Here is a 21,341-nt window from a genome sequence, read left to right as displayed (position 1 = left end):
GGTTGGTATTATAGAATGAAATAGAATCACAAAACTACACTGAATCTATTTCAAAGCTGGTACATATCCTTAGAATGAGAGGATGCAAAGAGTGTCACGGGTCAGAAGTATAGGTAAAAGATCAATTTTGCTGGGACAATAGGGAGATGAGGGGAAGGAACAGACGGTTGAAAACATGTTATAATCCTCTGGAGATACCACAGTATCATGACACAATATTACGACTGCAAAGCTTTGAATATGTAACCAGAGTTAGAAAATAAATGACGTCATGCTGACATTTGACTCTTCAGTTGGTATATACTTGAGGTTGAAGGAAATATCCAAGATGAGTGTTGTGTAGGTGGAGATGCAAGTTGAAGGGGGGAGGGAGAGGGAATGTTTGGGAATGTTAGTTTAGAGCTACTTATGAAACACCCAGACACCAGTGACTGTATATCAGGTAGGGATCTAGAGTTCATAGAACTGATTTAATTTGGAAATATCAGCCTAAAATTCATAGTCTTTGAGGTGTTGATGAATCCCCCAATATATAAAATACGATCAAATTAGAAGCCTTCAGCCAAGATAACAAGAAATCACCGAGGAAACTTGAACTTTAGAGGTCAAGATGTCAAGTAGGGTGATTGGGAAAGGCTGTGTCCAAAGGTACAGTTAGAAAAAAGAAATTATTGCATTAGGATATTCAAAAGGTTACCTCAAGGAGGCAGAGATCAAGAACAAGAGTGATAAAAAAGTTGAATGATTTTGCTAAGTCCACAGATTTTTGTGGAATTGATGGATTGGGTGTCACTGAAGTTCTTGTGGACAGTGACTGCTAAGAATTCACATGCAGAGAAAATCAGCATAGAGTGGGAGGTAAGCAAATGGGTACAGATAACCAGAAATCTCTGAAAGCATGGTAAGAAAAGAGAAAAAACAGAAAGCAGTCAGAATGGAATAACATGCTCCAGACATCACAGGAGGAACGTTTCTCTAGTCACTTGATCCTAATTACCACCCCATCAAAAGCCCACCAGAGTATCATTGCAGACAGTCTGAACACTGATGGCTGCAAACGTTCTGAACTGGTGACAGAAAGCTTAAAGATTGGAGTTAGTATGGTAAAGTCTCTGCTAAGCTCAAGAAATACCCACAGGAAATGGAAGAACTTTCTGACTGGAGACCTAATCAGAGTAAAGGCCAAGGTCTTGAAAAACCAAATATGTGATATCCTTGTGAGCAGAATGACTAAGTGAGCAAGGGGGGAACAGAGTTCCTGCTAAGGGGCTGCGCTCTTACTGGCCAATGAAACCACCAATGCAGACACATCTCATTAGAAATGATTAATTTAGAAAGTAGAATGGTCCAACAGTTAGAAGCCCCTAGAAGGTCTACTGTAACAGTCAGTATTGAAATGATCTTTCTCACCATGTACTGCTATGAAATTAGTGTTAGACCTCAAGGAAATGATTTAAATCCAAACAGAGTAAAGACGAAAGTGCCTTGTACCTTCAGTTTCTCAAAAAAATGTATTAGCTTGATAGCTTATCAATAATCATTGGGTTACTGGTTTTCAACCCTGAGACTGGGAAAGTTTGAGAATTTTACTAAGTTGATAATTTTCTCATGTGCCTGATATTAAGTGATACCCCAAATCCACACCAAAAAACTAGTGTGCACCATACTATCTTTGGTAATAGAATATCTACACCCTCAACTAAAATTAATAGTACTAATAAGTAGTTCTACATATATGCCTTTAAATTTGTGGTTGGGCTTACTTTATGCTTAAATTTAATAAAGATAGTCACAATTGAGTTTGAGTTAGTGGTTAATATTTGTCAAACACTGGATAAGATTTAGCTTAAAACAATCTCCATTTCATAGAAAAATAAAGATAGGCAATGTGTTGATTGTATAACTGATAAATACTTCATGAGCATGATAATCAAGTATAAGAATGTTTACCAATATTTTATATTGACTGCAGTCCAAGCAAATACTGGCTATTAGGGAAGAAGGTTCTATTCCTAACAAAGCAGCAGGGCTTGGAGGGCAGAACAAAGATCCCCTCAGAAGGCGGAGGAAGATCTCTGATACTTAACAGTGTCCCCATCTAAAGGAAGTGGGGGGGTGAGCAAAGTGTGAAATGTGGACAGTTTATCCCAAAAAATGTTCTTTCAAAGGAATTCTGTAGGAATCCTAAGCATCAAGAGAAGGCATGTCATGGGCCAGCAAGGTGCTTCTTCTTATGTAGAAGAACCCAGACAAATTGTTAAATACACAAAGGCCTCCCGTTTTATTTCTGGATACATTTGAGGAGTGATTCGGAGCTGATGCTGTAGCTTCCTTAGAAGCATTGGGCTCTGTTTGCTTGTCTTCAGATACCATCTTAAAACTATCTACAGAGCCCAGATGCTTCTATACTGATGTCAGGCACAAAGAAGGACTCTGCCATTGGTTTCACGTGGCAGTTCTCACCAGGTGACTACAGGTTTGGTTTGTCTCTTTACCCTTCTTCTCCTTCTCCTTCCACTTCCTCTTCCTGTTGTTGCTTGTTTGTTTCTTTGTTTGTCAGCCCCACATAGCATAACAGAAAATTAAAATGCAGACACCAGAGTGCTGATTTCATTTGGCAGGTGCAGAGAAAAATCATCTCATGTCATTCTATAGTCTTTCAGAAGCAGTGTTGGGAGACTCATGCCAATTTATAGATCGAGACATTTTAGGGAGTAGTGATTTGCAATAATTATTTTTAGAAATGTATGGAAAATTTTGATATGGTATTTCTCAGTCATTTTAATCAAAGACATAGAGAAGCACGAGGGAAAACTTAAGAAATTATGTAGCTAATACTTTATAAATAGGGACCAATGAGGACAGAAATTAGTGTCAGAATGAGACTTCTGGTTTAGAGGTCTCTAGATGACTTTAATCCCTGATTATCCAATTGGATCTGTTTTACTCCTCCATGCTCTTGATGGCTCGTCACCGGCCTTGCATGGATTTGACGTTCAGTAGAGGACATACAGAGAAATCTATTTGTATATTAATGTATTGAAATATGGAGGGTGTTTTCTGTTACAGAGCACAAGTGAGAGCACCAGTGGAAATAGGAAAAAAGACTAGCTTTTCCTTTACAGACGGTAGAGCTATGCATGAACGTTGAGTGAAGTCATAGGATGGAAACACATTGAATCCCCTCCATAATTATTGCGTTATAGTGTCTACCATGATCAGTGCACAGGACTGAAAAGGCTAAGCCTCCATCTCTGTCCCCAGGAATTGCCTAACATATGAATAATTAACATATTACTGTGACAGGAATATGTGATCATTTAAAAGAACACGTTCTAATATCATTTTTATTAAAATTGCATGCATTACTGTGCATGAAAACCACGCATGTGATGATGAATGCATAGAATCATGAGTTATCTGGAGCACCGAAAAGGGAGCCTTGGAAGGAGGAAAAAATAAAACATAAGCATGTAGTCCCCCTGGCTGTTCTGAAGAGCCCTTGACTCTCAGGAAGGGATTTAGAACTACCCGCCAGGATCAAATGATAGTGCGGTAGTGAGTGCCTCATTTCAACCACATCAGCCCCACTCCCTTCACTTCCAGCCTTTATGTTTGAATTGAGATTTTCATTTGATCTGGAAAATCACTGCCGCGCAAAGTACAAAGACGACAAATCTAACTGACCCTTTAATTTTCAAAGTTAGGAAATTGGAGATCAAGAAGTTAAGTGTCTTGACAGGGTTCCAGGGCTGGTCAGAAGCCAAGCAGGAGTGAGGAAAAGCAGTCCGCTGCCTGTGTGGTAGACCTTCCACCAGGCCTCCTCTCTTCCTTATTCACTCGAACCCACAGTCCCTTGACGGAATCTGAAAGCCGCTGACCCTGGTTCCCGCACATGAGAGTGGCCGATCTCTATTTCTTATAGAACAATTTGGATCTTGAACCATTAACAGAACTGGACTGGCTTTCACTAAGAGACGTGTGGGACAGGACAGTTTCCCTATTCCTGGAAGAATACTCTGTATTTCAGCAAAACTGCCATCGCAATGACGAGAGCAGATGTGTTTCAAATCGCCCATTAAAGTTAGCATAGAAGTACATATGGATAGCATTATACAGAATGAGCATGTATTTAGGGATATATGTGTATATCTATATATATATATATGTATATATATATATATATATGCATGGAAAGGAGGCCATGGATTTGAAAGAGAGCAAGAATGGGTATATGGGAGGGTTTGGAGGGAGGAAAGGGAAGGGGGGAATGATGTGATTGTGTTGTAACCCTAAAAAATCAAAGAATGATTGGGAAAAGTTATTACTTCCCTAAGTACAACAATCCATGATCACAATAATCAAATAAGGTAAGAGTCATGTGTGCGGTCATAATCAAAATGAAAACCTGACACACATGTGCAAATGCACGTGGGAAAGTGTCTATGAAAAGGAACATACAACTTCAGGCATCACAGTTAACTGAAGGCTATGAAATTCTGTTCTTTTATGTTATCCTGTCATTTTGTCCACAGCTGATCAACAATAAACATAATCATCCAGGGATGCGTTTTACACCGAATTTTATAAGTTGGCACAGATAAAATATTACATGCAAACACATACTAAGCTATTATGATTGGCATCTAAAATGTTCTCAGAAGTCCATGTATTCAACCAATTCATCTTCAACTATAGGTTCTGCTTGGTAGGATATAGGACCTTTAGAAGGTGAGATCTGGGGGAAGAAACAGGGAAGGCATTGGGGTTTACAGCTTGTTTCACCTTCTGGATCTGTCTCTTACTTCCTGATCCAGTTTGATGCAAACAATGTTCTGGACCACAGTTACAAGCTTCACCGACCTTTCATCATGGACAGGATCTCCTCAAACTAAATAATATATAACATTTATATATTATAAAATATTGAATATACATCTATATATATACATATATATATATAATACCTTTCCTTCCTTCAGTTGCATTTTTGGGTATTTTATTATTGCAATGAGAAAAGTGATTTATATATAAATATAAATACACAAGTACACTTTATGAATGATTATAAATAATTACTTACATATTATGAACATGAGTTCCATATAAAGTTCTTTTTACAGGACCAACTAAAAGTCAAAAAGTGTTGTGAGATTTTTGTAGACTATCTTTTGTAAACTACCTTGAAAGCTACACTCAAAGGTATTAGCACCCATCTGCTCTGAATTCTCCACAACATTGGCATTTCATTCTTTCTCATAAAAGGTCAATTAGTAACTATATTACACTAATTCTCTGACACATAATAAAGCAATGGTTGTTTGATAGCCTGGAATATGAATGACATTAGGAGCCAGTCATGAAATATCCTGACGAACTCTCATCCAAGCTAAGGGCTATGTCTAATGCAAAGGCCAGGAGTAGAGAAAAAATGGAAATATTAAAAGGAAAAAAATGAAACTTCCTCATGGCCAAGGTACAGGTACAGCACTAAGGTGAATTAGAGTACAGAGACTTATACACCATGGTTGATGGCTTTGATGTTGCTCATATTCTAAACAGAGGATAAAATCAGCACAAATGTTTTTCCATGTGTTCTAAGAAGCCACCAGAGGTTTATGGATATTAGTGTGACAAAGTAAACTTTATATTTGTACAAATATTACCTCTTCATAGAAAAATGGAAAATAAGGAGTAGGGAGTCTAGTCACATTTTGTTAAGGAAATCCAAATAAAGATGAAGATGATACAGAAAATAATGGAGCTTGGGGTCAATGTGAATTCAGCTACATCCATCTGGAAGATGAAGTTGCTAATGTATCCATTTTGCTGCATAAAGGGAATAGGGGCTTCTGTGAGGAACACTCCTGTGTGCTAGCATGAGGAATTGTGTAGCTAGTGTCATTTACAAAAGAAGTTATCTTCCGTAACGGCCATTCACAGTACTGCTACACTCATCAGACTATTTCTGCTTTCACTGTTTCCTTGCCTCTCACCACTCTATGCCTCTCATTCTTCCCGAGGAAACACGGACATAAGATCTGTCTCAGTCCACCAACCAATGACATATTATGTGTATGTTCATTGTTCATCGGATGGGATTATAAATCACCAAAGAAACACACCCCTGTGTGTATTTATGAAATGCTTTGATAAAGGGTTGGTTGAATAAAAGATATATCCTTAATGTGGTGGCGCCATTCTGAGTACTGGGATCCTACACTGAGCAAGGAAATAGACCTAAGATCCAGCCAGGCAACATCTCATCAGAATTTATAAGCAATGTTCACATGGGACTGAGTTTTTGTGCAGGATTAGGGATTCAGAGGGGCTTGTGCCTGGTGACTGAGAGCCACTAAGACCGTGCAGTCGGTGCTACAGCTGGAGTGACTGCAAGGAAGATTCCAATGTCATTGTGAATTGCTATAAGGGTGAAACCTACATTATAAAACAGAACACAAGATGTTGGAGATACCAAACGAAGGATTGTCTGCATAAGAAAGCTGCAAACAAGGAATAGACTTGTCTAAAAGATGCTGTATCTGCAATAGTTTGCAGAGCTAAAGATGTGGAGGGCTGCCCTACCCCTTCACATCATAAATGATTCCATCGCAAGTTCTACATGGCACACATGAAACTGAAAATTTGGTATTTTCCCTGCTAGATTTTAGTCTTGTTTAGTTCAGTATAACCTTGTTATTTTCCCATACCTACCTTTGGATAGAAAGTGTACTGCATGACACTGTGTATTGGATGGATATATATATATATCCATATACTGTGTATTGGATATATATATGTATATATATATATCTTATTTTGTTATTTTACAGCGTCTCACAATTTAGAGACTGCTTCAAGTCTCAGAAGAAACTTTTGACTTTTGAATAGCGTTGACCCTGTTAAAGACTATTGGTGATTCTTTCACAATAAAATAAAAATACATTATGGATTAAATGTGACTGAAAAGTGATTTTTTGTGTCAGGTTAACAGGGAGTGGATTTGTGATCCTTCATCTTGATTGTCAACTTGAGAGGACTAAGAATCTCTCTGGAAGCACAACTGTGAATCTCTCTGTCTGTGAGGAGATTTGGAGGAATATTTAATTGGAGATGGAAGTCATGCCCTGACTGGAGCATCACTGCACCTTGGAATGTGGTTTAAACTGAAGAATAAGGAAATGTATAGTGTCAGCCTCCACCTCTAGGCAATCCTGGGACTATGGGCACACTGTGACTGGGTACCATGGCTTCCCCAGAATGAAGGACTATACCCTCTCAAGCTATAGACTTCTTAAGCTCTTTCTTGTCAGCTATTGATCCCAGCAGTGAGAAAAAAATAGTTAAAATGGTGTATTACAGGCATACTATCAGCATTTGTTACAAATTACTATATGGTCCTTGGACCTAACTGAACTCAGTTTTTTAAAAAATCATTAAATTCAAATTGTGCATGAATTAGGCATGGTACAATTCTTTATCTTCATATAAATGTAAGGTAAATATTTATAGTCCTACATATTTAGCCATGTAAGGTAAATATTTATAGTCCTATATCATATGTCATACAAATAGGCCACCTGAATCAACAATTATTTGATTATTTCTCCTCACAAAAAAACTCACATTTTATCATTTATATGTCCACTAACTTTTCCTCAAAAACAGTCTTTTTTTTTTCAAGAAGGAAATATCTGGTGAAGATAAAGAAAAGAAACCATCCTGACTACCCTCGATCACCATGAAGCCTGTTGGAAAGATAACCACTTGTATTGTTCTCTGTCTTATGAGTAGCTGTTAAACCAAGTACAGGTAGAAGATGGCAGCTTCAAAGCTGCCACTACATCCTTGGCTTTCAAAGAGAGGACATGAAGTCGCAAAGGATGGAAAATGAAAAGTGGGTCTAGGAGAGGTGGGTGAATATACTAAAAATACACTGTGTGCATGGATCAAATTCTCAAAAATAGTGAAATAATGTATGAATATGTGTATGGATTATTTAAGGACTTCAGATTATTTCCTTTTTTACAGGAGCTGAGCAGGATATGATAGCCTAAGCATCCATGAAGGGAGTGCCAGTCAGCGACTCAATGAGTAAGTGCTGTAGTCAGGAATTATTCCTGTGGTAGAATGTTGCCCAATCTAGCATGCATGGAAGCAAGATGCCTGAGAGGGATGAAAAAAGGAAGAAAAGTACAGAAGAAGGGAGGGAGGGAGGAAGAAGGAATGGATAACAGAGGGAGGGCTAGAAGAGGAAGGGAGGGAAAGGGAAAAAGAGGGTTATTATTGGTAAATATAGAATTTGGAGAAATTCTAACCTCATTAATCAATTATGGGTGGTGTTGTATAATTAGAAAAAATTCTTTCTTGCTCATGAGGTGCAAATAAAACAGGATTAAGTTTCACACTTGGGTTGACACCAATTAGAAAGAGGTACAATATATTAAGGATTATTTTATTGTATTTTGAATAGCATGTGAGTAGGGAGAGAGGTTTATGTGCATGTATGAATGCATGTGTCTAATGAATCCAGGAAATGGCATCTGGGCCCCTGTATAGACAATTATGAGCCACCTAATATGGTGATGGGGCCTTCTGCTAACATAATGTGTACTGTTAATCGTTGAGCTATTTGTCTAGCCCTAGCCACAATTTTCGGGAGCAAGATTCTAGAAAAGAATCTTAGGAGAAAAGAAGTATGGGCAGAGTAGGTGCCCTTGTAAAGTAGAGAGTTGAGCAAATAAGAGGGTTGCTGTGGTTGTAATTTTTGGTGTACCCAGAGGCAGTGCGGCACTCTGAATCTCAGTATTAGGCAATGTGGCTGAGGACTATCAGCTGGAGGCCCTCCAATATCTGGCTACTGGATCACCGTGAGAAGAATAAAATATGAAGTCCTTTGGTGGAAGCTCTTCCTTGTATTTTATTCGACATTCTGTCCATATTCTAGAATGCATCAACACTCACTGACTTCACTTATGCACATGGGCTGTGATGGTTTAGACCACCATGATTTCCTGAGTCTAAAATCCACTCTCATCTACTGCAGTTATATTCACAGAGCAAAGCAATCTCCTTACAAAAGAAAAATCTGTCCATTCTTTCTTCCTTGATGGCATCCATGTCTACCTCCATTACAATCCTTGTCTTTCTTTCCTCCTTGATGGCATCCATCTCTACCTCCATTACAATCCTTGTCTTTCTTTCTTCCTTGATGGCATCCATGTCTACCTCAATTACAATTCTTGTCTTTCTGAGCTGTGGTGACTCACAGCATGGATGCCTCCCAAACTTAACTATGCATTTCTTGAGTGAAGACATGCTATTCACATCTTTGCTACAGAACCTAGAAACACAGTTGGAGCATAATAAATGTTCACCAACTCTCAATTACTTGATGATGGGTCTTGTTAGGGAAGTGTCAAAACTATGCAAAGGAGCTCAAAAACCTGTCTGACTCTTCTCTGGATTCCTGCCCTACCTCAGTCACCATCTGTGTCAACGAATCTATAACTGTGTGGAATATGAGCGGATTACCATAGCAATTAAGCCGTAGTCTCAGCCAAGGAAAGTCATGGAAAAGAAAAACTCTAAATTCCCTTGAGCTCTTGAGAATGTAGTAAGTTAACTTTTCATTTTAGCTTCTCTTTCTTGGAGTATTGATTTGACTGATACAAGTTTTATAAATTTAAAATAATCTGATACTCAAAAAATTTGAGAGAACTATGTTTTTAAAAACTATATGCTGTTAATCTGCACCTCTAGTTCTTAAATTTTGCCTTAGACTTTTTCCTTTGTCTCATATTCTCTCTCTCTCTCTCTCTCTCTCTCTCTCTCTCTCTCTCTCTCTCTCTCTCTCTTTCTCTCTCCCTCCCAATAAAACTTCACTTGCTATATAGTTAAAAAAGACCCCGAACGAAGAGTTAAGGGTTATTCTTCCCTTAGCTACTCAATTACTGAGGGACAGGTGTACTCTGCTATGACATCCCCACTTTTTCCTCCCTCCTTCCCTCCCTCCCTCCATTCTTTCCTTCCTCCCTCCCTCCTTCCTTCCTCTCTCTTTCTATTTCCGTCTTTCTCTCTTCATTTCTCTCCCCCTCTCTCTCTTCCCACTTCTCTGTCTGTGTACCCATGGCTGGCATGGAACTCACTCCCTTTATAGATGAGACAGGCTGAGAACTCAGAGATCCACCTGTCTCTGCCACCCAAGTGCTAGGATTAGAGGCATAAGCCATTATGCCTGGACCCAAATAATATCTTATAATAACAGTTTTTTTTCTGTTCTAGGATCCAACTTAAGACCACACACTGCATTGTGATGCTATCTCTCTTAATGTTCTTACTTAGGAATGGTCCCCAGGCTCATTGAACAATTAGCCCACTGTTTGACCTAGAGCACTTGGTTAGAGCATGCTCAGAATCTGTCTGTCTTTGCTTCCCAGTGCTGGGGGAACAGATGAGCACCACTGCTCCCAGCTTTACTTGTGGGTGCCAGTGATCTGAGTGTATGTCCTAAGCTCACCCAGCAAATACTTCACCCACTGAGCCATCTTTGCAGTCCAACATTGACACTTTTAAAGGCTACTAACAACTATTTCTACACACCGTTACTCAATTGACTTTTGCCTCATATTTCCCAGTGTTTTGATTTCATTTATGCATCTTTGGTCATAAACATCACCAAGTACTGTCCACACGTCTCATTAGGAGTCACCTTGTATCAGTTTATTCCAACTTTAGCAATGTTCTCTCACAGATAATTTAATAAATGAAATTGGAGAAACATTCATTTTGTGCTGCTGAAATCTGATGCCATACTTTATCTAATTACTCAAAGTTAGCCTTACCAAGAGATCGTTTTTTAAAAAAATAATAATTATTTCAAAAGCAGTTCAGTTAATTTAAGAATGTAATTATCACCTGGGAAATAACACATCCTGAGAAAAATGGATGAAAAAAATGACTTGTGTATTCATAGAAATAAATATTTACTAGGCACTCAGAGCATGAGACAGAAAATAAATTCGGTCGATGTTCAATTAACTCTGACTCCTTACTAACAAATGACTCACTATCAACACTTCTATCATCTAATATCTTCCCACGACCTATGTGCAAGTGGAAAACTAAGAGCAAGTTTGCCAAGATTGTAAGACTCTAGTACAATACTGGTAAGGGTGCTATTTCCATGGTGTTACACACAATTATAGCATGGGCATTAAACATTGGAAAAGTCACTGAATGAGATTCATGGCAAAGGTCACAGACTAATTCCATGTTGATTACATTATTAAAATAGCTATTCAGAGAGAATACAAAATGGAAAACTGAGGTGAAGGCTAATCAAGGAACATGTTACAATAGAGGATTTCATTTCACCCCTTGTAGTCACAGCCTTCTAACAGGCCACACAGGCTGATCTGGATGCACGTATTTTTAGTGACTGCCCTCAGCTTGCAAGTTCTAACACCATTTTTCAGAGAAAGCAGGAAGTTGTACTCCTCTGTAGATATGAACATAAAAGTAACAGTTATATATAGCACTTCAAGAAAAGCCTCCACAAGAGTCCCAAACTCTCTATTTTAATCATTTTCAAATTCTAGATAATACCTCACACCAACTTTTTGGCGGGAATCTAATGAGGCAAACCTTCAGAGTAGATGTAATGAAATCAGGGTCATAACGACGTATCCAGAGCAGTTTCCACAATGAAGACGGAGTGTGGAACCAGACAAAGCCATCCACCCATTTTTCTTGAGCAGGGTGAATGAGATTCTCTGACCCACTGGGTCTTCAGTATGACTCACTTGCACATGTAAAGCTAGAGAGTACAAAAATATGTTTTGCAGTTTTCAGTATTGTCTATTACTGGAAGTGGCTAACTGATATTTAACTTGACACCCCAATTATGGAAAAGATGGATGGCTTGGAAAACACCTTTCAAGGAGAGTAGACTGCAAACAGCAACACATTATTGGTGTCTAGGGCAGAAACTGGTTTGCAACCCCCAGTGGAAGTCAGTCCACAGAGTATTGTTTCTTTTCCCTCTTTGCGGTAGGGCATTCTTAGATTTGAACAGGTGCCCTCTTTTTGGAACTCTGTCTCATCTTAGGCAAATAAGTCCCCCAAGTTTCTTTGTCTGTAAAACTGGAACAATAGAACAGTCTCACAAAAAGCACATGCAAAATTTTCAGACATAGGATGATCTGAAGATTTTCTTCCTGTCTTCCTAAGTCCATCTGCTGGTGCCTATCATTATCATCGCCAATGCCATAGTCTCCTCTAAGCATTTTTGAAGAAGCAGACAGGGGAAAGTCACTATTTTAGGACCTTCCTAAAGCGTTGCTCTTACTTCTTTAGAAATATAGCTTGATCCATTTCCTGAATGGATTTTATTTGCTAAGTACTTACTTATCCAAAGCGGGTGCAAATTTACAAGCAATGAGAATAAAGTCTATGCATTACCCCACCCAAACACTTAGACCAGCTAGACCCAGGTCAAAGCTTAAAAGAGACCCCACAAGGGATTGCTGCTTGTGTCTTCTGGCAGTTTCTTTTTGCCACAGTTCACGTATTCTTAGCACCATATCTTACTTATTCCTAAGAATAGACCATCCCACTTTCCTAGTGTGCTTTAAACCTGAGATTACTGTCTAGACCAAAGATGCTTCTAGAACAGGCTTCACTAATCTGTGTTTCCTCGTCCAATATATTGCCTGGCTTCTAGAAGGAAGAACTACCTGACTGAGGGTCTGGGAACTCCATCTCATCTGCTCTTAGTCTCATTTCCTGTTCCTCAGTCACCAGTGCAGAGTTAAACACTGGAATAGAGTCACCAATGTAAATCAGCAGGCTCAAATGTGCGTTCACATTCACACACACACACACACACACACACACACACACACACACACACATCCTCTCAAGGAACAAAGAGGCAATAGGTTTCAAGAGGGCATAACCATATGGCATTTGGAATCTCTCCTCAAGTAGGAGCAGTAAGACTCAAGTGGACTCCAGGTTCACACCCCCTACACGGTCCTTGTATTCAAAGGTTTGTAACTCTTCCTGGGCGTTCATGACTTGGGGAAACCCCAGGCAGGTGACTCAACACAAAGAACTACCCTGTTTCCACCAGAAGGATCGCCTGCACTCTCTTTCATGCCCTTCTTAGTGAAAAGCACCCCTGCTACCCAGCAAACACACCCCCTCCTTTCATTCACATACCGCTGGGATCGTACCCCTTTTCTTTCTTGAACTCCATTTTTAGAAAGTCAGTTCATTTGGGGAATTAGCTAAATTCATATTAAGGCTAAGAATGTGTAATCTGTATCTAATTTTAAAAAGACTTTATGGAAGGTGTTTGTTCATGAGAGGACTTCAAGTCCTGGAACAGACATGAATTGCATTTCCAGATCTCTTGTGTGTGTGTGTGTGTGTGTGTGTGTGTGTGTGTGTGTGTGTGTGTGTGTGTGTGTGTGCTCACTGGGGCTTCTTCTCTTTGTACATTAGGTAAACACTTTACCAATGAGCTACACCCTGCATCTCCTTTAAAAAAATGTTAGCTTGGTATCTTGATAAGTTATCTCCTGTTGGTCTCACCATTGTGACCCTTTTGTCTCAGACTCCCCAGTAGATGGGAGCACAGGTCCAAACAACCCACAAATCCATATCTATGGCCTCTATCCTTGCATATGTTAATAAGCCAGATAATTAGGAAATGAATCAGGCATTGTCTAATCTGGACACCATGGAATGATCCCCATGCAAAATTCTGACCACGCCACCTGTCCCTTTCCCCAGTGGTAGAGAGAATAGCAATGAAGAACTAACAGTGTATGGAGTTACCATGTCTGTGTGAAGTGTTTACCAGATGCAGAGGAGACATGGTATGCATGACATTCCATGTGTAACGTGTCTATGATATAAGGTACGTTATGTTAAAATATCAGCCCCATGATAGAAGTTATCATGAAGAAAAACAAACAGAAAAGGGTAGCTATAGCTTAATGCTGTTTCTGAATTTAGATGTGCCTTACTTGGTAGCTTATCTTGGTCTTCCCCTATGTGGTGATCACAATCTCATGAATCTTTTTGACAAATTGGAGGTGAACATAGGTTTAGTGGTGGGGAAGCATGCTTTGAAAGGGGTTTCTTTTTAAAACTGAATATCACTAATTTATTCTTTAGCAGTTTCATACATGTAGAAGATCCATCTCAACTTTCTCTCCTACTTTCCTCAGGAATCCCCAATTACTCGCTCCCAGTTCCTCCAGGAATCCCTGATACATCCCTCTTCTCTCTTCTCCTTTTGTTGTTAATAACACACTGAGTTCAAGGAATGCTGCCTGTTAGAACATGGACAGATTCTTTTGGCTTGATCTTTAGCATTGAGTTCATGAGTACAGTGCCCGTGCCAAGTCCTAAAGACAGCATTTTAAACAATTTTCTACACCCGCCGCAAGCTCTATATTCTTTCTGCTCCTTTTCCATGGTATTGCCTGCTTATAGTTAAGCACTCAATACAAATTTACTCCCCGCACTTTGACCAGTTACAAGTTTCTAATTTGACCACTGCCCTCCACAGAGAGAAGCTTCTCCGGCCAAGGTTGAGGGCAAGAGTAATCTGTGGGTGTAAGTATGGCAATTTGACAACATGTGGTTTAGCAAAACAACAGTTGTTGGTTCCTCCTTCTGTGACCTCCTGAATCATGGGCTCTTGACCAGGTTTACATTACCAGGCATGAATTCATTGTTGTGGAAATTTCAAGTCAAATCTACATTCTGTTTGTTTCTGTCATAGTCTTTATGCTACCATTGTACCAGCAGGCACATCTTGCCTGGCAGGTCTGAATTGTAGCATACAGAGTTGGCTGCAGTGATAGGATTGATGTCCATTCTCTCCCAGTGGCCTGCAGAACATCTAGCACTCTAGAAGCTAGCCAGTAAGTAGGTATTTTTTTCATTCTGGGTCCAGACTTCTTTCTATATGTTCTACAACCAAAGTGTATTGTATGTTCAACAACAGAATCAACCAATTTAGTTATGGTTGGCAACCAAGGCCAACGCTAACAGTTTGTGTTGTTCAGGAAGACCTCTGGGATCTCCGTAACCAAAGGCTCATAGTGAAGTTTTGAGTTTTGCAGACCTGGTACTGGGTTTTTAGTTTAGCAAATTGTGTCTTCTGGGGGAATCGTTATTCCACTGCAAGTAAATGTGTGCAAACTCCTATTTTTTAAAGTGATATTTTAATTAGTTTATAAATGGGGGTTTCTATAGAGGTTCTTTCTATATGTTCAACATTTTGTAAACCCACTCCAGTCCCTCCTATTCCTTTACCCCTTCTTCCATCTCTGATTAAAGATTTGGCACCTACAATCTCTCCTTCTGTTTCCATATAATATGTTCCCATGTGTTCTGTAACCCTCTCTCTAAAGGGGTTTCTTAAGGGCTTCCTTTGATGACTGGCTCCTTGGGTCCTGGACAACATAAATGAGACTAGACCCAAGCAAAGCCAATGGCTGTCAATTTGTGTGACATGCTCTCTTGAGCTTCACCTACCCTGGCTAACAAATTTGTCTTTTGTCAGTAATCACTTGAGGATTTAAATCTGGAGAATAATTCAGGTTTTGTTGCATTCTGGGTTATTGTAGAGCCTAAAGGGCTGCTTAGAAATGAGAAAGGACCTCTCTATATTAGCTAGTCTACAAAGGGAGAGCTCACATTCCACAAAGCCTCCAGCCCAGCCTTACTCTTACTCTGATCTCAACCAGAGCTCGTCACTCCCTCTTTACTTCCTGGGACTGCTTCAGGAGCAGTAACGGTAAAGTCTGACCACATTACTAAGTGAGCAGAGAGTTTTCCCCTCATGGCTTGATGCCTTCAAAACCATAGATCTGTCATAGCCAGCAGTGGTTATTCCTGGAGAATGTGGCTTTGTGGTATGTGGTGTAGGATAGATGTTTCAAATAATAACTATTCTGTGAATATACTCCAAGAAGAGAAGTAGTTGAGACTTGGCCAAAGCAAAAGATATGTGCAGAAGTCAATTTATCCAGAAACCAAAGCTGTTCCAGACTTTTCATTTATAATAGATTCTTAGACCTAATGAGTATTATCCAACAACCTGAAAACAGACACTTTCTAAGGTCCCTCGTGAAAGGACAGAACAAACCGAGGAGAAAAACAACCATACCCCTACATAACAATTCATCCTCATTTCTACAGAAGGACATGAAAACCTTCTGCTGTTCTGCAGCATTTCTGTCTTATAGTCCCTGTCTGGGAATTGACTGTCTACAGAAATTCCAAAGGCAGTTTCTCTTGAAAAGTAATTAGGGAGCCAGATTTCTTACTCATTCCATTTATTTGTAATGAGGTTTTTTTCCCCTCTCTCACAGAATATTTATGAAATCTTTTTTTCAATTGAGGTACTGCTGGACTTTTGAACCTGAAAAAAAAGGCTATTTGATTTCCCAAGACATCAGTCTCCTAAAAGTGACTTGCATAACACATGAGAGAGGTTGTACAATACTGAAGACAATGCATTGAAGTCAAGGCATAAAATACCCAATAGAAATACTAGTCCTCTCCTGTCATTGCTAAGTTTCTATAGTTTTGGCAGATTACTGTATCGGTCTCCTGTCAGATTCTTTTGTTTCCCCTGGAAGTCAACTTCTAAATTCTGACATCACAAGTTTCTTAGGACACTTAACGGGTCCTGAGAGTCAATAAAATGGGAGTTAGTTGTCTGTGTCAAATAAAGAAGACAGTGATCTGAACCATGAGCACACTCAGAAACAGGGGCACAATCAGAAATAGGGTGCTCTAAAGAGCTGGAATGCTTGTTGTAGTACTAAGAATTTTTTGGTTTATTATTTCAAATGCCTGAAGAGATGTATTATTAAAAAATAGCTTAAGTCATAAATGGTAGAATGTAGGTGTCCTTGTGGAGCAAAAGAGACAGCCTCTTTGGGAACAACTAAAGAAAGAACTTCATCAAATCCACAGATTCAGAGAAAATGCTGGTTGGCATGGAATGGAGGAGATGATGACCAAGAGTCATGATCCTACCTGCAGAATGCAAACTGCTTGGCCACTTGGTGGAGATGTTGTAGAAGGTATTAGGTATTACCACAGAGGTTGAGCTCTTGTGACCTGGCAGTGCCTTTGAACTCTGAGATATTGTAAGCCTATGCTAGTCTGTGCTGGCTGAGGAGTGGTGCTGGGCAACGTGGACCTTTCAGTAAAAACTCAAATACTGTAAGCTAAAACAGAACTCAGCAAGGTACTCCTCAATTGTTCCTGGATGAAAAATGGGCTCACACAGGCCTTGAAAGTTTAAATAAACCTCAACACACTGTCATCATGTTGGAGCTCAGATTTCAAATGAGAGTTAAGATACACATGAATGTGCTCCACAGAGCACTTCCAAGGAAAGTCCTTTTTAAGACAGCTGCAATAAATAATCATGCTTCCTGTATTTTGTTTACTTAGCACATGTGAGGTACACTTGGCCTTTTTGTTCAATTTATCAAATGATCTAGGCTCAGGAAGCTAGTTAGAAATTGTGTTTATGTACAATACTGCCCTTGCCCTTACATTTCCTAGAAAAGGCTCGGAGCTTCTTATAGCTTTTGTCCCCCTCCTGCTGTGATATAACACAGTCTGACCAAAAGCAACTTAAGGGAAGAAAAAGGTTGATTTGCTTTATACTTCCTGGGCATAGTTCATAATTCAGGGAAGTCATGACAGAAAGTGAAGCCATAGAGAAATGCCATTACTGGTTCAATCTCTGGCTTTCCCACCTGCCTATGGATGGCTCCACACACAGTAGGCTGGAACCCTCTCATATCAATTATCAAACAAGACTATCTTTCACAAATAAAACCATTGACTAATCTGATTGAAGCAATTCTTCAGTTGAAGTTTCTGTGTTCCAAGGTGACTCTAAGTCGTTTTTAGTTGACAATAGACACTGATCAGGACAGGGATGAACCAGTGAATTAGCAAGACTTCAGAATGGCTACAAACAACCGCTGTTAAATTATGCCTGGGGAGACAGTCTGTAGCATACTTGGGGAACTGCAATGAACGGAAGATTCTGATTACAGGCAACAGTTGTCCTCTCGTGGCATAAAGCTAAGAAAACCTCAGAATAATTTCCCATGTCCATAATGGAGTAGAGAATGGAGGCTGTATCAGCAGTTTCAAATTGTGCATGGCTATGGGAAAAGTCCCTACCACCAGCATTTTTATGTATTTGTAAAATGTCCAAAAGGAATTAAAATAGCTGTGATGGTATAATCAATGGAAATATGTTTGAAATACCAACTTTGAAAGAAATTGAGCAGATTACACATAGAGAGTCCTAACAATCTCTGTGCTGAGGGAAATGATGACTCTGTTCTGGGTCCCCACAGTCTAATTTGAGTTCACATCTACAGGCACTGAGCTCTCTAAAACTAATGTTTCTTGCATTAACTTGTGCAGTGAAAGAATATATCCCATTGATAATCAGAACGAGCAGAATCCTACCACACAGAATTGAACAGGGCTGGTGTTCCTCCTGAGGAGGAAGGGCAAGGACAATCTGAGGTCAAATCTAGGTATTTCTCATTGAACCCTCCACATCAAAAGAAAATGACACATATTCAAATCCAACTTTAAGGTTCTAGAGCAGTTCAGGATCCAGATCTTCTGTAATCCATCCATGTTTTCCCATGATACACAATACAGTTCAGTCAATCTGAAGCAGAACATTGATTCCAATATGTCCTCATGCTGTGGACCTATAAACTGATCATGTCATTTTCTACAATTATGCCCATTGACAAGAGTTTAGATGTATGAATGTGGAGTATATAAGCTAAGGCATAATTTTAGAAATGTGTCCTTCACATTAGTGAGACAAATCAACTTCACTTTTCCGGGATCCAATTTGTCTAACTAGAGTAAGAATATCGTGCATGGTTGGAACATGCTGCCCCCAGAAGACATGGGTTATTAAATGAAAATATCAGGATCAGGCATCCAAACATCTCTGAAGTACCCAAACAAGACATGCTAATTCCACATTGTTCTTGACTGCCCACCATAACTAGATTATAAGACCAAATCTTCAGGTGCAGTTCATAGGGAAATAAACCTTGCCTGACCAAGAAACTCTCTTCCATGCTGGTTAGTTTACACAGTGCCAGAATGTGCTTTGTAGGCTGCTGAGGAAGGAGGAGCAGGAAGAGGAGGAGGAGGAGGAGCAGAAAATGAGTATACATAGAAAGAGCCTACAGCTATGTTTTGCCACATGAAAATGTTTAATATGGGATTAAAGTCGACATTGTCAACAAAATATTTATTTTTGCTTCTTTATGTAGATTTGAGGAATCACTTTGAATAGCTCTAAATGAAGAGACCTGAGCCACTTGAATGCTCTGGGAATCCATTCAAGGTTTTGGATCTGTGAGGTTATTTATCAGTTAACTATAGACCAGCACCATAGTTTCATGTATTCCTGCTTAAACCTGCTCTCATGTAAAATAGCATGGAACATAATAATGTTGTTTCATTGAATATAACACCAGTTAACTTGATGAGTAATTTTTGCAACATGTGTCATATTTTCTGTCACTCCCTATTCTTTTCATTTATTCAGTGCAGCTTAATCTAGCCCACAGCTTTCTACTACTATAACTTCAGAGATGGGTTTTCCCCCCAGTCTCTGTTTCTGCTGAATTGCATCTTCTTGTCTTTGAGAAAGGGAGAGAAATGGAGAAAGAAGGAAGAGGGAGGGGGAGAGGAATGAAAATACACCTTAACATTACTGTTCCCTATAGTTTTTATCTTAAACTTCTAGTAGTTAAACTCAATAAAGGTTATGGGATATTTACTGTAGATCAGAGAAAACAACTAATGAGGATAAAAACAAAAGTTAAAGAACTCTAGACTCAGCAATCTGCTCTAAGTCTCTAGGTTCTTACTGGTGAGAAGTCTGGGACAACAGGTTCTGCCTTAAGAAGACACCAGTATCTTTCATTTCTGTCAACTTCCTGTGCACCACAGTGCTTTCACACAAATGGGGCTTTGAACCTGAAAGTATAAACTGAGAATAAAAACTCCTAATGAGTAGTAAAAAAATGATCAAGAGTAAAGCATTATTTGAATTTATGTTCCAGTTTATATCTAATTCCTTTGTTATAGGTGCCTTCACTTACCTGGTTTGAGAGACAAGTGAAACGCGGTGTATATTATCTCTATATTCAGTCATCTGTGATAGAAAACCAAACAAGGTAGAACAGAACAATTTCTTAAATTTTAGGGGGAAATCCCAAGTTCCTTAAGATTGAGGAATACCTAACACCTTAAATTCAAATTCAAATGAAAGAATGCACAATACACTTGAACACTGTAAAGTTATAGATTCTAACTTTTAATTAGAAAGCAAATTAGAAAGCAAAACTCCTCATAGCAAAGAATATAACCCATAGACAATGTGTTCTCAGATAGGTTCAATGTGAGTGGTGGATCCTTGTAATGTTACAGTTTGTAAAGAGCTTCCTGTCCGAGCAAACCAGAAGTGGAGTAATTGATTCGAATCCTCTATGGGTCAACAGCTAGGGTCAAGGTGATGACTGAAGAAGCACAGGGTGATATGACATCTGGGAGAGGCAAGAAGAGGCCAAGAAAAGAGAGTTCAGGAAGATTTACACTTGGAAATGTGATGCATAATGTGATGCGGAAAACAAATATTTTTGACAAAAAAATTCTGTCTTGGCCAAGATTCATGACTATGAAACCCTCCTTGAGAGTGGGATTTGGTGAGTTGCCTGGTCACAAGTGCTGCTAGAGAAAGTTCTCAGGATAAGTTTGGCAAACAAAAGGCTTTGCAACAGTAGACTCCAGCCCTCAAGGAACCTACTTTTAGTCTTTATTTTTTCAGTGATATAAATTTCACCCATTTCATTTTATTTTATATAGCCTTCACAAGAAAACTTCCATGGGACTATGAAAATAGATACTATAGAAGACAATAAACAGTGTCAGTGGCATGATTACCAAGATTTCCTACTTTTTCCCTCCACATCATAGTCCATCATTGAAGGAATTTGGGGTAGGAACTTGTTAGAGGCTGCTTGGTGTCTTACTTAATGCTTACTCATTGACATGCTAAGGTCTAACTAGGTTTCTTACATATCGCAAGGACTGTCTGAGTAGGGATGGTGCTGCTCACAGTGGCTGCATCCTTCTGTACCAGTCAGTAACTAGGATGACTCCCTACAAGCGTGCTTACAGACAGATATGATCTAGAAAATGCATAAATGGAAACTGGCTTCTCAGATAATTTTAGG

This window comes from Mesocricetus auratus, unplaced genomic scaffold (assembly GCF_017639785.1).
Source record: "Mesocricetus auratus isolate SY011 unplaced genomic scaffold, BCM_Maur_2.0 Super-Scaffold_100023, whole genome shotgun sequence".
Taxonomy (NCBI): domain Eukaryota; kingdom Metazoa; phylum Chordata; class Mammalia; order Rodentia; family Cricetidae; genus Mesocricetus; species Mesocricetus auratus.
This window is presented reverse-complemented; position numbering follows the sequence as displayed.